General features: G+C 37.0%; 1 long non-coding RNA gene across 1 annotated transcript; it reads right to left on the bottom strand.

The window, feature by feature from the left end:
- Positions 1–240: 240 nt before the first annotated feature.
- On the bottom strand, positions 241–2,500 carry LOC124232613 (uncharacterized). Its single transcript, XR_006886900.1, has 3 exons — positions 2,369–2,500; positions 1,563–1,792; positions 241–768 (listed from the first exon to the last, which is right to left on the bottom strand). It is a non-coding gene; the product is annotated as an uncharacterized LOC124232613 (long non-coding RNA).
- Positions 2,501–14,448: the final 11,948 nt, after the last annotated feature.

The raw sequence follows: 14,448 nt of genomic DNA, 5'->3' as shown, positions 1-14,448 counted from the left end.
TCCAATTATTATTGAAAGTTATTTTGGTTTCTAAAAATACAGAGAAAAGTAGCCTAGAGTCAGTGTACCTCATTAAGTTTCCAAACTGCCATGAATTTAGGAAATTACTTAACAAGCTGAACATTGCTTGTTAAATAAAAGTGAATAATTTATTATGTTTAGAGGAGTATATCTTAAAATAACCAATATTATCTTTAAACATGGGTTATCACAAAGTCAGGCTGAAGCTCACAGAGAATCACAATGTTGATGGCTTTGTCTGGCAAATATGTTACTTTATATAAAATTTTAAGAAAATTCTAAGACTAAATTTGTGCCTTCTCTGTGACTGAATTATTTTCTTCTCATAGGCTTTAACCTTCTTGAGTACAGAATCTCTGTCAGATTAGTCTTTTTATCTACAAAACTCCCCACAAATTTCTGGACATAGATAGATGCTTAAAATATGCTTATTCACTTATACAATATTCTAGTCATAGTCCTAGCCTTTGAGAACAAAAAGTCTTTGCATAATGTTTTCTGGTATACAAAATGCTTTTACAAATGATATTTTTTGCGACAATTACTATTACTATCTTCCATATAAGCTACGAAAGCTAAAGCCAAGAAAACTGTAAAGGATTTCCCAGGATGACTTGACTTCAAAAAATCATGTCTTGATGGGCCCAACATGCATCTTTTGACTTCCGATCCTATGATCTTGCTTGTATGCAACTGTAGACTTTGCTAAAGGAGTGGATGCATCAATCAATCAATCAATGAGACCATCTGAAAATGAGCAGTAAAATCATGTTGTAAGGCAACAAGCTAATTGGCAATCAGTACCAAGGTATGTGCTCTTAATTATTATTTTTTTCAAACAAGAATAAGGAAGATAAAAACAAATAACAAAAACACAACAACAAAAAAGATACCGCACCAAAGCAACAGTTATATTGTGGTCAAGGGGCATGTATGTGTGTTTGTACCCAAAGAGGTTCAGAAGTGCTTGCTTGATGAAAATGACTCATAAAGCGCTGAATAGTTTGGCATCACAGTCAAGTAGTTCCTTTTGGCGATGGCCATTGTCATAAGGCTGGATTTAACTTCAGAAGTACTGCGTGCCATCTGGCTCCAAAGAGCAAATCTATTTTTATAATATCAAATTTGCAATAAGGGAAAACTACACACATGCTCAGAGTTGGAGGAGCTTCCATTTTTAACGCCACTGACTTTCACTCATCTTCCTGGGGGCCCCTAACTGGGTGGGCTCTTTTTCTCTGCTCCAGGCCTTATCTCTGTGAAGTTGTATGATTAGGATCCCAAAGTCACTGAGCAAACAGGGTAGGATTCCCCATAACAGACCTTTTGTTCATATACATTTCACTGGCTTTCGTTCGAGAAGTCAGAGAATGGCTATCGTCTCCACACTAATAATATCCTTCAGTAAATGATAAAGTCAAGTCCAAAGTAAACCGAGAAGCTTTATCAGCATGTCAAAGCTATCCCCTTACAGCTCTGTACTTGCCAACTGTGCATCCTTTTCCTAGACATAGACTTGATGCACATTAAAAGGCACTTACCAGAGTGGGTGTTTGTTTGCCAAAGGAGAGCAGGCTGCCCTCTGATTCCAGTCACCCCGGTTGTCACTCCCATCGGAGGAAGAGAGGTGTACTTTACAGCTAGACTCCTTCCCTGATGATCTCTTGACTCGAGTCTGGGGGAAATTCAGAGCTTCCTGCCAGGTTATTCTTTCTCTTTCTCCTTGTTAATATTAACTGATGGACTTCTCGGAGGGAAAGTATATTTCTTACTGTGAATAGAGAGAACGCTGTGGTTGACCAGTTACTACTCTTCCACCCCATTGTCAGAGAAGATGAGTCAAAAGGGATTTACACACCCAGTTAATCCTAACAGATGGCCCTTCCTCTGTATTCTGAGAGAAGTTAAAAATCAATCCACATTCTCTCCAATTCCAAATTAGGCAAATTAGCACGCTGGCCTTGACTATTAGTAAACAGACTTAGCAAAGTGGACACAGGAAAGATGAAAGATGCAAAACATTTAGAAAGACCTATATCTCACCTCATTTAAAAGTCTATGCCCCCCCACCACCCTCCCTACTTCTGACATACAAATGATGCTTATCTGTAAGGGAGTGAAAACAGTAATATTATTTCCTTTCCTTTTTTTTGTGTGTTTGTGTGTATAAGTGTGTGTGATTTACCACTGTATGTGCAGGAAAGGTTGCCGTATACATGCATATGCTTGTACAATTTGTGTAAAGGAATATGTGAATATACAGAATGTATATGTTGGATATATATCATGTACCCAAATAGCATGTGGGTCTGTGTAGCCAATAACAGGAACAATGGAGGCTGCTTACCTTGGGAAACAGCGATATATTGCAGATTTTCTTGGCTTTTTTTTTTCTGCAATTGTAGACAAATATTCCCCTGGGAGTGGATGGCTCACGGAAGGTGTGATGGGATATGAAGCCTTTCGTCATAAAATCCCCATATAAAAATCCTGTCAAGATTGATAGGGACTGAAGTGTGTATAACACTGTTGCTGTGTTGGTTTCATTCCAAACACAGCATGCTTCTGAATGATCTGTCATTACCATCAGACCTGAAGAAAAGAAAAGCTTGAGAGAGAAAACTCTCATTGCCACCTATAGGCTGCAAGGGGAAGGTCTGGGTGACAGCCACAATGCTCTGGGAAGCAGTGAAAAGGAAGAGGCATGCTGGAGGCCTCAAGTTTGTATTCCCACTTACTCTACCGCCTTCATTCTTTCAAACGGCATTTCTAGATACGGCAGAAGACAAAAGTGAAAAAAATATATATTCCTCATCTTTGGAAGCACAAGTTCTAGGGACTGGAGAGAGACCACTATGAGCCAAGCACTTGGTTGATGCTGGGACAGAGAGGCCTTCCCAGAGGAGGTGATATTTGATGCCTGCTAAGTACTCTAAAGGGCCAGTATCCAGATAGAGAGGAGGTGTTGCATTCCAGGTCAAGGAAAATGACATAAGCAAAGGGGAAGCAGCATAGAGAACATGCTACATGTTCAAGGAACTACAAGAAGTGCTATGTGTGACTGGGAATTTGCCTACCCTACATGTCGAGGGAATAGTGTGACCTGAGACGGGGCTGAAAAACTGGAAGAAAGTCAGACTATCAAAGGCTCAGGGACCATGCTATGGTGTTTGGAGTTCATCCTAGAGTCAAGATCACTTCCTCTTCTGAACCCATGGTATCACTTGGTCATGAAAATAATTCTGATCCATTTGGCCACATGTGGAGTCGTTGGTAGCCTGACCAGGGAAGAGAGAAACAACAACCTGAGAAAGAAAACAGTAATGAAAACGAAGCTGGGCAGTCATGGTCCAAACTCTGCCATATTGTTCCAAATCATTTAGTTCTATAAATGTAAATTCTACACCATTCTGAAACTTTCACTCTACTAGCATTTGTTTCTCTCAGTTGGGATCAGCATCTGTAGAAAACAAGAACCTTCCTTATTTTACCATTGTAATTCACATATTTGGGGGGTGTCTGTCCAACTCAGGCTTTTCTCTTCCTTTGCACTTCTCCCTACTCCACGAAGGTCCCTCAGTGGCCATGTGTGTGTTTTACAATCCTGCTCTCCTCACCACTGTTTGCAGCATTATCAGACCCCCAGCCTAAGTTGGTCCAATGAGGTTCTTTCTTACATGAGCTTTTTCACTTTAACAGAGAATTACTGGGAGCTGAGTCAACTAAAGGTAGGTCTCAAGAGGGAAGGCCCAGAAGCAACTGCTATTTGAGGTCCCAGGACCTCAACACTGATGTGTTTCCACGCTTTCTGAGACCACTTGATTCAGTCCTTTCATGACAACTTCAATAGCCTCCCAACGGATATCCTTTTTTAGTAAGCTAGCTCAAGTTATTTTCTGCTGATCACAAACCAAAGAAACCACTAATATAGTTCATTTTGTTCAATAATAATAATGTTTTATATTATATAGTTATATAGTTCATATAGTTCATTATAGTTCAATAATAATAATATTTTATTATTCTTAATTAGTGTAAATCTTCTTGTTGATTTTCCCTGGACAGATAATGATCTATTCCCAAGAAAAAAGAAAAATGTTCCATTTATTTTCAGAGCAATAGCGTGAGAGGCCAGCAGACATCAGGCTGAAAATTCAATCACAAGTTCCCTGAGGAAAGTGACTGTGTCTTACACATTTTTGGTATTTCACTCATACAATTCCCCAGAGTAGTAACTGATCAGTTATTCCCATCATTCAACAATGCACCTATAAAAGGCTCAGTTTTTTCATTAAGATTATACCACACAGAAACCTACTGGAAGGAAGATCCAAATACCAAAATCCTATTTAAGAATTAGAGAGATGGATCCATTTCTGTGTTGAAGCCCACTTATATGGAGTTGGCTTTATCTGTTTCATTAATGTGTTTAAGGATGACCAGTTGCATTTTGCATCTACTTAGCAGCTGAAAGGAATTCCGAGCAGCCATATTTACCATTGCCAAGATCTCCTTGAATCAGCCCTGTCGTTAGAGATAACGTACTTTGGGAAGACATTCAGTAGGTTTCACTGTAGCTGAGTCTTTCAAATGAAAAGGTTTGCACATCAGTATGATTCCTTCTGCCCTCTCTCCTTCCCTTTTCCTGAGCTACCAACCAGGTAAAGATGCACTGAGGCATCACCAAAAATTGCTTCATTGAACAATAGGTGTCACTATGTGACAGCATCCAAAGATTAAGTTGTCCCTTCAGGGTGGTGACAAGACCAGAATAAAGGGGCCCTATAGACTTCAGATTTGGTATAGATAGAGACCTGGTGATTGGGTCAGGTATGGTTTTGATTCAAGCCAAACTGAGTCACATAAGTCTTCATCTCTGCCAATGAACCTCTGTGATTGGGGAGAGTCAACAGTGACTATCTTGCTAGCGTCTGGGAGCCTGAGATAAAGAACTTGGAAAACCTTTGCCTAAAAGGCAACTGTAAAACAGGTTAAGTCAAAATGCAAGTTTCAATTCTATGATCTCACCAAGGAACAAAATATTACTAGCTATCATCCATTATAGCTATTAATTCTATCATCTCATTTTTTAAAATGTTTCTGTTCTGAACTTAGTTCCTCCCTATCAGAGAGAGTAGGAGATCTGTTGAGATGAGATTGCTAAGAGCCCAGACTATAGGGTTTTTTCTGGCCATCTGAGTCACTCAGAAAGCCCCAAGCACTCTCCTTTTCCACATATTATAATAAAACAAATTATCCTGGTGTCACAGACCTTGAATACCTACTAACCTTGATAAGCACTTACACCCAAACAAAAAGAGAATCAATTTGCATTTTCCTTTCTGCTGGCTAACATAATGCTTCATTTTACAGTTGCCATTAAGGATTATTGCTATCTTTACATACCACATTAGGCAGTTTGTGTCTGTTGTTCATGCCTAGTTCCATCAGAATGTTTCAGTTGAAGGCATTTTCACAATGATGTTGCTTTTGTCCTGCCCTGATGCTATTATCTCGAATTGTTTATCCCAACAGGTCTCTTCAAGACCTAAAAACTGTCCTCTGTGAGAACATGTCAGTCATTATCTTCACTCACAATCAGAATTAACAATGCTCAAGGTCTTAGTGAGCGAGTACAGACTAACACACAGACACACAGACACACGCACACACACACACAGCTTACCTGGGTGGGCAGATTGGTAAAGCTGCAAAGCTTCTTGAATTAATCTTAATGAACTGAAGCCTATGTAGGCCCAAGAAATCCCTTGAACAAACCATGGAATTCTAAACCTCCTCACCAGGCTGACAAAACTTCAACCATAGCATGCCCAGCCTTCGAATTAGCATTTTCTCCTCTGATCTATGGCCTCCTAATTTTCTGGGGCAGAGAAAACAAACCACAGACATTCATTCAGCAAACATCTGTGTATGGGAAGAGATGGGAAGCATATTCATTCTGGAAACCACAAAGACTTGAGCTAGGATAATTGAGAAATGGCCACTGGCAGTTAGGGTAACACAATTATTATAGATGTGACCTTTGGAGAAGTAAAAACTGAAAGTCTTGACCTAGAAAGATAGACACACACAGTGAAAAAAAATGATCACCACAGACCCATTTTATAATGAAAAAGCGTATAAGTAGTGGCTGTAGAACACCACTGCAACAATGACAAATAGCTTGGTCAGAGATCAAAAATTAAAGCATAAAATATTGATATTTTAAAATTGAGTTTTCATAATAATAAAAAACACACAAAAGAACCATTTTCTCCTAGTATGTTTGGCAACCATATTTTAACGTATGATCAGCTATTCTTTATTTTATATTAGTCTGTACTCTTTTGATGTCCTGATTCCGTTTTAAATCAATAAAGAATATGTCTGGAATATTTTTACATTTGTGAAAAGTCTGAATCGTGAATGCTAAATACTTAATCTCTTCATTATTGATTAATCACATTGTGTCATGAAGAAACCAGAGTCTAAGATCTTAATGGGCAAGTAAAGTATCTTTAAATTTTGTTCGGGGCCTTGTGTGAAGTAGTTAATGATGTCGCAAAAGATGCTGATGAGTAAAAATAACAGAAGCACAGGCAGAACAATTCATCCTTGGGATATATGGGCGTTCTTCAAAGAGTTTAAAATATAATACCGCTCCAGTCAGAAATTACTACTTTACGTGTAGTCAAGTGAAAGAGAAGAAAACATATATTTATGAAACAAGGGAGTATGGACTCTATGCCAGTGTCTGGAGGAAGCTTTGGGGAAGAAAAGGTGAATTTGGACTCACACGTGCTCTGTAAAATTCTACAACCCAGAATGGAGTCTGACAAAAGCAATCAAAATATATACAATGTGATAATTGCTTGAATTCCCTGTGCAAGATTGAAAATCATTTCAGTATTACCATCTCCTTAATCCTCATGACTTTCCTGTGAGCCTGGTGTTAATTACAACCTTAGTCCACATTGGGACATTCCGGGACATTGGGAGATTACATGAGAGTGACGTAGGAACTCTAAGAAGGAAGCTCAGTTTCCTTACTCCCAGTGACAGAGGGTAGTGGTGACTTTCCAGTGTTTCCACAGGAGTGTAGAGCCCGTAGATATTTCTAAATTCTTCCCGAAAGAATGCCAGGCCCAGGCAGAGATGCTTAATTTAACCTGTGCTTACTACTTCACCCCACAGCCCCACACTACGTTGACAATGCTCATCAAAAGGTTGGAAGAATATTTATGGGATTCCACAAATATCTATTCAAAGAATCTGAAGAGCAAGCTGTCCTTCAGAATTTCTCCACATCCATAGTGCATCCTCTCATTACAATGCCAAATTCAAGTTTACTAAAGAAGGTGGGGAAACGTTTACTCGGGTATGATGGGAGTGATTTTTTTGAGAAATAAAAATACTTTTATGATGACTGGAAGCTCCACCTAAAGGATTTTAAAATAAATTTTAAAGTCAATAAAAAATTGTTTAGGGGTGAGTATTCGTATTATCTGAAGACTTTTCCGTCTTCAAAAGGGCTCCCTAGAGAATTCTTCTAAATGGTGAACTCCCTTGGTGCATTTAAATGGTGTTTACAGACCATTAACTACTCACAAAGAAGGCTGGTGCAGAAAAACTGCCAAACTTTGACAATCCCCCATTGATTAACCAAAATTTAAGAGAAAACTGCCTTGAAAGATGGAATCCAGTTTGCTAGAAATGAATTTTCAGAATGAATTTTGGAATATGCCTATGTATGCAAGATTTCCTCCTTAAATACAACCAGAACCCAAATTTTAAGAACATTATTCTTATTGCTGAAGTATTTGGACATTATACGAAGATATCAAAATTTTTCAAACTATTCCCCGGGTGTTGGTATTTAGGTGATTTTCAAGTTTTTTTAAATTCAATAACTAAAACACTATCATTAATATCCAAGTGCACAAAGTCTTGTCCACGTTTGTGCTTGCTTACTTAGTACTGACTTGTAAAAGTAGAATTAATGCATTAAATGCACACAATTTTTAAATGTTCCTAATATGAATTGTTCAAATACTTTTCAGAAAGATAATTCTGACTTATGTTCTCTTCATCACAGCGGCCTTGTTACTCAATCTTCGTTAGAAGTGGGTAGGAACATTTTGAAAATGGTTCTTAGTGTTTTAGTTGAAAATAGTACTTTTTGTTATTTATTTTAAAATAGTTTCATTACAAATAAAGTTGAATACATTTATTATTTTAATTATTGATTTGTATTTCCTCCTGTAAACTAAATGCTCTGCCCTTGTAGCATTTTCATATTGGGAGTCTCACTATTTTTCTTATTGATTTGTATGAGTTCTTCACATATGAAGGATAACACTTTTCCTTTCAAATCAGTTACAAATTTTTTTTCTAGCCACGTGTTTGCATTTTAATTTTGTTTGTGGAATTTTTAACATGAGCTTTTGATTTTTTTCACCAGCTTTGACTTAGAAAATCCTTTCTCCAGAAATTACATGAAGAAGTCATTTATGTTTTCTTCCCCTGTTTTCAATGTTTTATTTTTAAATGTCTTTCCCAGCTGGATGAGTAGAGCTACTCTCCTAGTCTCTCTCAAACTGTTTTCTCCTTCGTCGTGTGGAAATGATAATAACTATTTTGCAGAGTTCTGGGCATTCTATGAAATGACATTTGAAAGCTCTTTGTCCTCAGAAATTGGTAAAAATGAAAGTTCAACAAGATTTATTATTATAGCTGACAGAATCCGAAATGCCAAAAAGTTTCAACGTGTCTTGACCAAGCAAAGCAAAACTAAATGTGTCTTTGACAGCTTTGAACAACACAGAAGTTAGTGTGCTTTGATCAAATGTAAAATAACTAAATTTTACAGGAGCATCTTTGAACCAAATTTTACGATGACTTTTTTATCCCTTTGTTTTTGTTGTTTTGTTTTTCTCCTCCAAAACTTTCTCTAAATAATGTGCAATGAAGACGTAATGTGTCCCAGAGATGAATGGAATCTTCTAAACACTTTGCACTGTGATCTTGGAAAAAGATTTTCTACCCCAAAGCCACTGCCCCCAACCCCACCTCATTGCCCAGATTAATATGGCCTGAACTGTCTTCTCATATCCCCAGCTCCTAGATGAATCAATTTCAGCACTGAGTTCTGATCATTATATACAAGGTCACTTTTTAATTAGAACAATATAGTAAAACATATGCTCGGAAGATAAATGAGGTACAAAGCTAGCCGTGCTACAGTGAACCCTTTTATTGGAAAGCCCTTAAAAATAATAAGCGTCATGTATAGTCCAGGGGCCTTTGCAGCATATTTCAGTACAGCAAAGTGCCTGCCATGGTGAATGAATACCCTGTTATAGTGAACGATCATTTGGCAGCATAGGTTATTTTAATGGACACATCACTTTAAACGAAGCCTTCGCCATCTGTTCTGCCCTCTAATTACAGATGCAGAAAGAACATAATTCACAATTGCATCATAAAAAAGTAAGATATAAGTGATTTAAATGCATGTGTATCTTCCTTATTCAATGCGGCATGCAGCTGTTATGTTGTTTTCATGTTTCAAACACAAATGAGGATAGAAATCGCTCGTCTCTGATGGAGTGAATTCCCTGATACAGGACATTTTGGGGTGGGAATAGATGCCAAAGTGTGTGTTCTCGGAGCACCTTCACATGAAATGAGAAATTCTGTAACGCACTCTGTGATCTGTTACCATGTGTGATGGATGTGTATTTGTGTTAAAATCTAATTTTCAGTTAATTCTTTATTAGGCTTTCACACCTTAATGACTGCTCGGGTATGTGTACTTTTTGTAATAAGCAAACAGTGTAGATAGATGTGTTATGACAAAGAAATCCTGCTTCAGAATCAAGTGAACACACTGGTTACCCCAACATCAAAGAAGCAACTCTCGGCATAAGCTCACATATACCTTACAGGAATCATTTCTGATTTCCCGAGATTAACTCTTTGGAGTTATAAGCAGGAACCTGGAGCTCCTCCCCTTTCTCCCAATGTCTTAAAAATACTTCTTTAAGGCTTCCTCATGGATTTACAAGTTAACGATTATTCATTTGGAGGAGGATGTCCTAATACAGGAGCTTCAAGGTGAACTTAATTCCACATTGACAATCTGTAAACCTTCCACCGTTATTTAGTACTGACACAAGTGCAATATATCCAGAATATAATTTTGCTTCTTAAAAGAAAAGTTTGTGAAATTCCTTCTAGATATGCTCAATTTGTTTTCAAACAATAAAGTTGGATAATCAAATGAAATTTTAGTAAAGTATTTACTTCTTAGGGTTAACTGCTGAGGGATGGTGCTAAAAAAATTAATTGGTGAAAAGTGCAAACAAATATCTTAAAAAGCCACACAGAGGGGCCAGCCTGGTGGCACAGTGGTTAAGTTTGCGCACTCCACTTTGGCAGTCCGGGGTTCACTGGTTCGGATCCCAGGCGCAGATCCAGCACTGCTCATCAAGCTATGCTGTGGCAGGTGTCCCACATATAAAGTAGAGGAAGATGGGCACAGATGTTAACCCAGGGCCAGTCTTCCTCAGCAAAAGACGAGGAAGATTGGCAGTCGATGTTAGCTCAGGGCTAATTTTCCTCAGGAAAAAAAAAAAAAAGCCATGCAGATTATTTTAAATTCTATGCTGTAACTCTGTCAACGATAAGAAAATATTGCCCTGAAGAAGTTCTTCCTTTAGTTTCCCCATGATCTTGCTAAGAATGATTTATGCTTCAGATAGTCACTGCTAATAGACAGGTGCTTTGAAGGTGTTTGCTAAGTAGTTTAAAAATTCATCCTCTCCCAACAATCAAATTTACATTTTGAATTTGCCTAGCAACTCTTCCAGTTTTTCACAAATTAATCAGAGATAAACAATAGTTAGGATAGTCCAAACATCAACATTGCAATTATTGTGTTCAAAATGTATACATTTATAAGATTGTATACCTTGTGTGTATGCATTAAAACTAGTATACAAACTTATAGATGTGTACGTTACTTATGGACATATATTTGTATGCACACAACGGAGATACTATCCAGTAAAACAATGGTTCCCCAGATCAACTATTTACATTAGCAATGCTTCCTATTGGTTAATGCCTGTGCAGAAGTGATGGTTAAATATTTTGCATGTCACCTCTACACACCATCTACAAGGAAATAAAGTCTAATCCTAACCAAGGTTACCCTAGGGAGGCTATATCATAAGAAAGTAATCCTCTTCACATTCTTTCCAAATTATAAAATTTCTGCATTGAGTACTTAAAAATTTTTTAAATAACTAGAAAAATGTATATTTTAAGATTTCAAACAGAAACAAATTTGATTGTTAAGATATTCTAATCCACTTTCAAACCTACTATTGAATCTGTGTTTTAATGAACTGTTCTACTTGCTGTAGATCTTGTTGATGATTTTCCTGTGCTGTCATGTAAGATTTGATCACATATTGATTGAAATTAGAAATAACCAATGAATTAATTATACCAATTAATTCATAAGATAGCTTGATAATTACCTTTATTTATGAAACCATCACCACCATTTTTAAGGAAAGAATAGCATACAGTCAGAATTTCCCATCAAAGTCACCTAGAGTTTCCTTTGCATTCCAAGGACAGTCTTGTTTAAGAAAGCACTAAAGGGACCTTCCGTATTTCAAGGATTCCCAAACCTCAGTTAACAGCAATGTGAGAAAAGTAAAGACAATGAATTAAAAAACAAAATGTATTTAATAATTTTAAACTTTATCCCGATGTTATATTGCTTCGCCCTTTTTCTGAGTTTTAACTAAAATTATGTAATAAACGATGGAATAGGAAAACTCCTGTTGCCCCTCACACTGATTTTTATTTTACTTCTTTGTAAGCCTCAAAGAACGTTTAGGAATTTTTAAAGTATGGCTTGAAAATGGAAGTGAGGGATCTTTGGAAAACAAAAAAAGAAAATCTGTTATATATCATTTTTTACTCTTTTACTTTTGTTTTTTTACTCAGTCAACCAACTATGCGGGCATATCTTCTAAATGCAGGTTATATATTGGGTATATCTGTATGTTAGACCATTAGGGTTGATCAAATATAAAAAATGAACAAATCCAGTGTTAGCAAGCTAGATGTCCATACACACATTTTGGGAAATTTTCTATTTTTCACATTCTTTTTATGATAGGCAATAAATTTCACTAAAAATAAAAATAGACCAGGAAAGTCAAGCCAACTGAAATCATGTCCTTGATAAAAACATCTATACCCAAAACTCCTTACACTATTTTTACTTCAGAAGAATTTAGGGGAAAAAAGACAAATCAATATTTCTGAACATGCAGCTTTCTGGACAAGAAAGCCTCATAGCTGTTATTCAAACAATCGGTTCTTTTAATTTAAATATGTGTCATCTGCCCTTGGAGAGGACAAGTGAATCCCAGCAAAACATGTTTTACCTTAACTTTGCTTTTCAATTAAATCACCAATAACTTCTTTCTTTTTTTGCACAGTTTTTAATTGCATTGAAATTAAAGGACAAATGATTTGTAAAAATGTTGCTGGTCGACCATAAATTCAGCTTTACTTCAGACATGTCAGAGCTATTACTTGCTAGTAAACTTTAAAACCAACTTAAAAATAAACACGTTTAAGGGCTGGCCTGGTGGCGTAGTGGTTAAGTTCGCCCGCTCCGCTTTGGTGGCTTGGGTTTCGTGGCATGGACGTACACACCACTCATCAAGCCATACTGTGGCAGCATCCCACATACAAAATAGAGGAAGATTGGCACAGATGTTAGCTCAACAACAATCTTCATCAAGTAAAAAAAAGGAAGCTCGGCAACAGATATTAGCTCAGGGCCAATCTTCCTCACCAAAAAGAAAAAAAGGATTTATTGAATGGCATGTAAATAGAATCCACTTTTGGATCAAGGATGCTGATTAGTTAAAGGCCAAACTGGAGGTGAAGGAAGGAGGTGTGTGTGGGGAGTCACAGATACCATCCCCAAGCAGAGGACACTGTAGTCCCCGTCCCCCAGAAGAGTGTCACACAGGATATATGAGAAGCGATGATTCCCAGTTGTATATTAATGAAGTACAACAAAGTCTTTGCTCTGCAAAGATTATTATAAATCCTCTACAAATACCACACAACCAAGTGTGGTATTGATGCCAGTACTGGAACTATGGTCATCATTTTAGTCACTGGTATCCAATGACATGTAGAAATGTATGGACACAAGTGATGATGATGATGATGGTGATGATAACGATGGTGCTGATGGTGATAGTGATGATAATGACAATGATGTAGACGATGATGGTGTAATATTTAACACATATATAACACTACTATGTGCCGGGCTCTGTTCTAATTGCTTTACTTTTTTATTCATTTAATTCTATCAACAACCTTGTGAGAAAGCCTCTGACACATTAGGAAGGACACACTACCAAGATGCAAAAGTCTAGGGAACACCACTGGTTCTGTGAAAATCCTTAGCAACTCACCTCAGCTCACCTATACCAGCCTAATCCCTTCTATGGCAAATTTATTCTTGCTTGGCAAATGCTTGTGATTAGGATAAATGGAGAAAACCAGGTCCAAAAGTATCTCACAAAGATTAAAATTTTTAAAATTATTGTTATTATAATTACATTGGCATAAAAATTAGCATTGTAATTATATTGGTATATACATACTATATATACTAAGTAACATATTTCGCAATAATCAGAATAAAAGACTAACTCAACATATATTGGAAACATGAATTGGAAACATTGGAAACGTGAAGAAAACAAAATAAAACAAAACAGAAATGCAGCATTTCTATGCTCAAGACAACAAAAGATAATTAATTTTCAATCAACATACACCGGCTATATGTGAAGTACTGGGTTAGACATGTAGAGGAGAGGAAGAGAATCAATACCCATCTTCAAGGAGCTTACCATCCAGTTAGAAGCACAAATATAAACTCATAGAACTGACAATATAAGACTAAAGGATGCAGCATTTCTCATTAATTAAATGGAAAATACCAAACCACTTCTTCCTTTTAAATCTCTTTCACAATCCCTCTCTCAACTGAATGGGAGCCATCTCTTCCACTGGGCTTTCATAATCTGTTGGAACTCTGTTAAAACGCGTACTTCATTGAACTGAGCCTGTCTGCATCTCCATTTTCACATCTGTGAAATGGAATACTGAGTAACAACCCCAGAGGGTTTTTGTCAGCATTAAATGAGTCAATGACAATTAAATGCTCAAAACATTTCCTGGTGTATAAGAGGCACTCAACCAGCGATAACTAGGGTCAATATTATTATTATTACTGCCTACCTCTATACTTAACATCCAGGCCAGATTCATAAACTTCATGCAATCTTGTACCTAATTCTAACAGCTTCT

Source organism: Equus quagga, chromosome 2, assembly GCF_021613505.1.
Source record: "Equus quagga isolate Etosha38 chromosome 2, UCLA_HA_Equagga_1.0, whole genome shotgun sequence".
Taxonomy (NCBI): Eukaryota; Metazoa; Chordata; class Mammalia; order Perissodactyla; family Equidae; genus Equus; species Equus quagga.
Note: the sequence above shows the minus strand (reverse complement) of the source record. Positions and strands in the feature narration are given on the sequence as shown.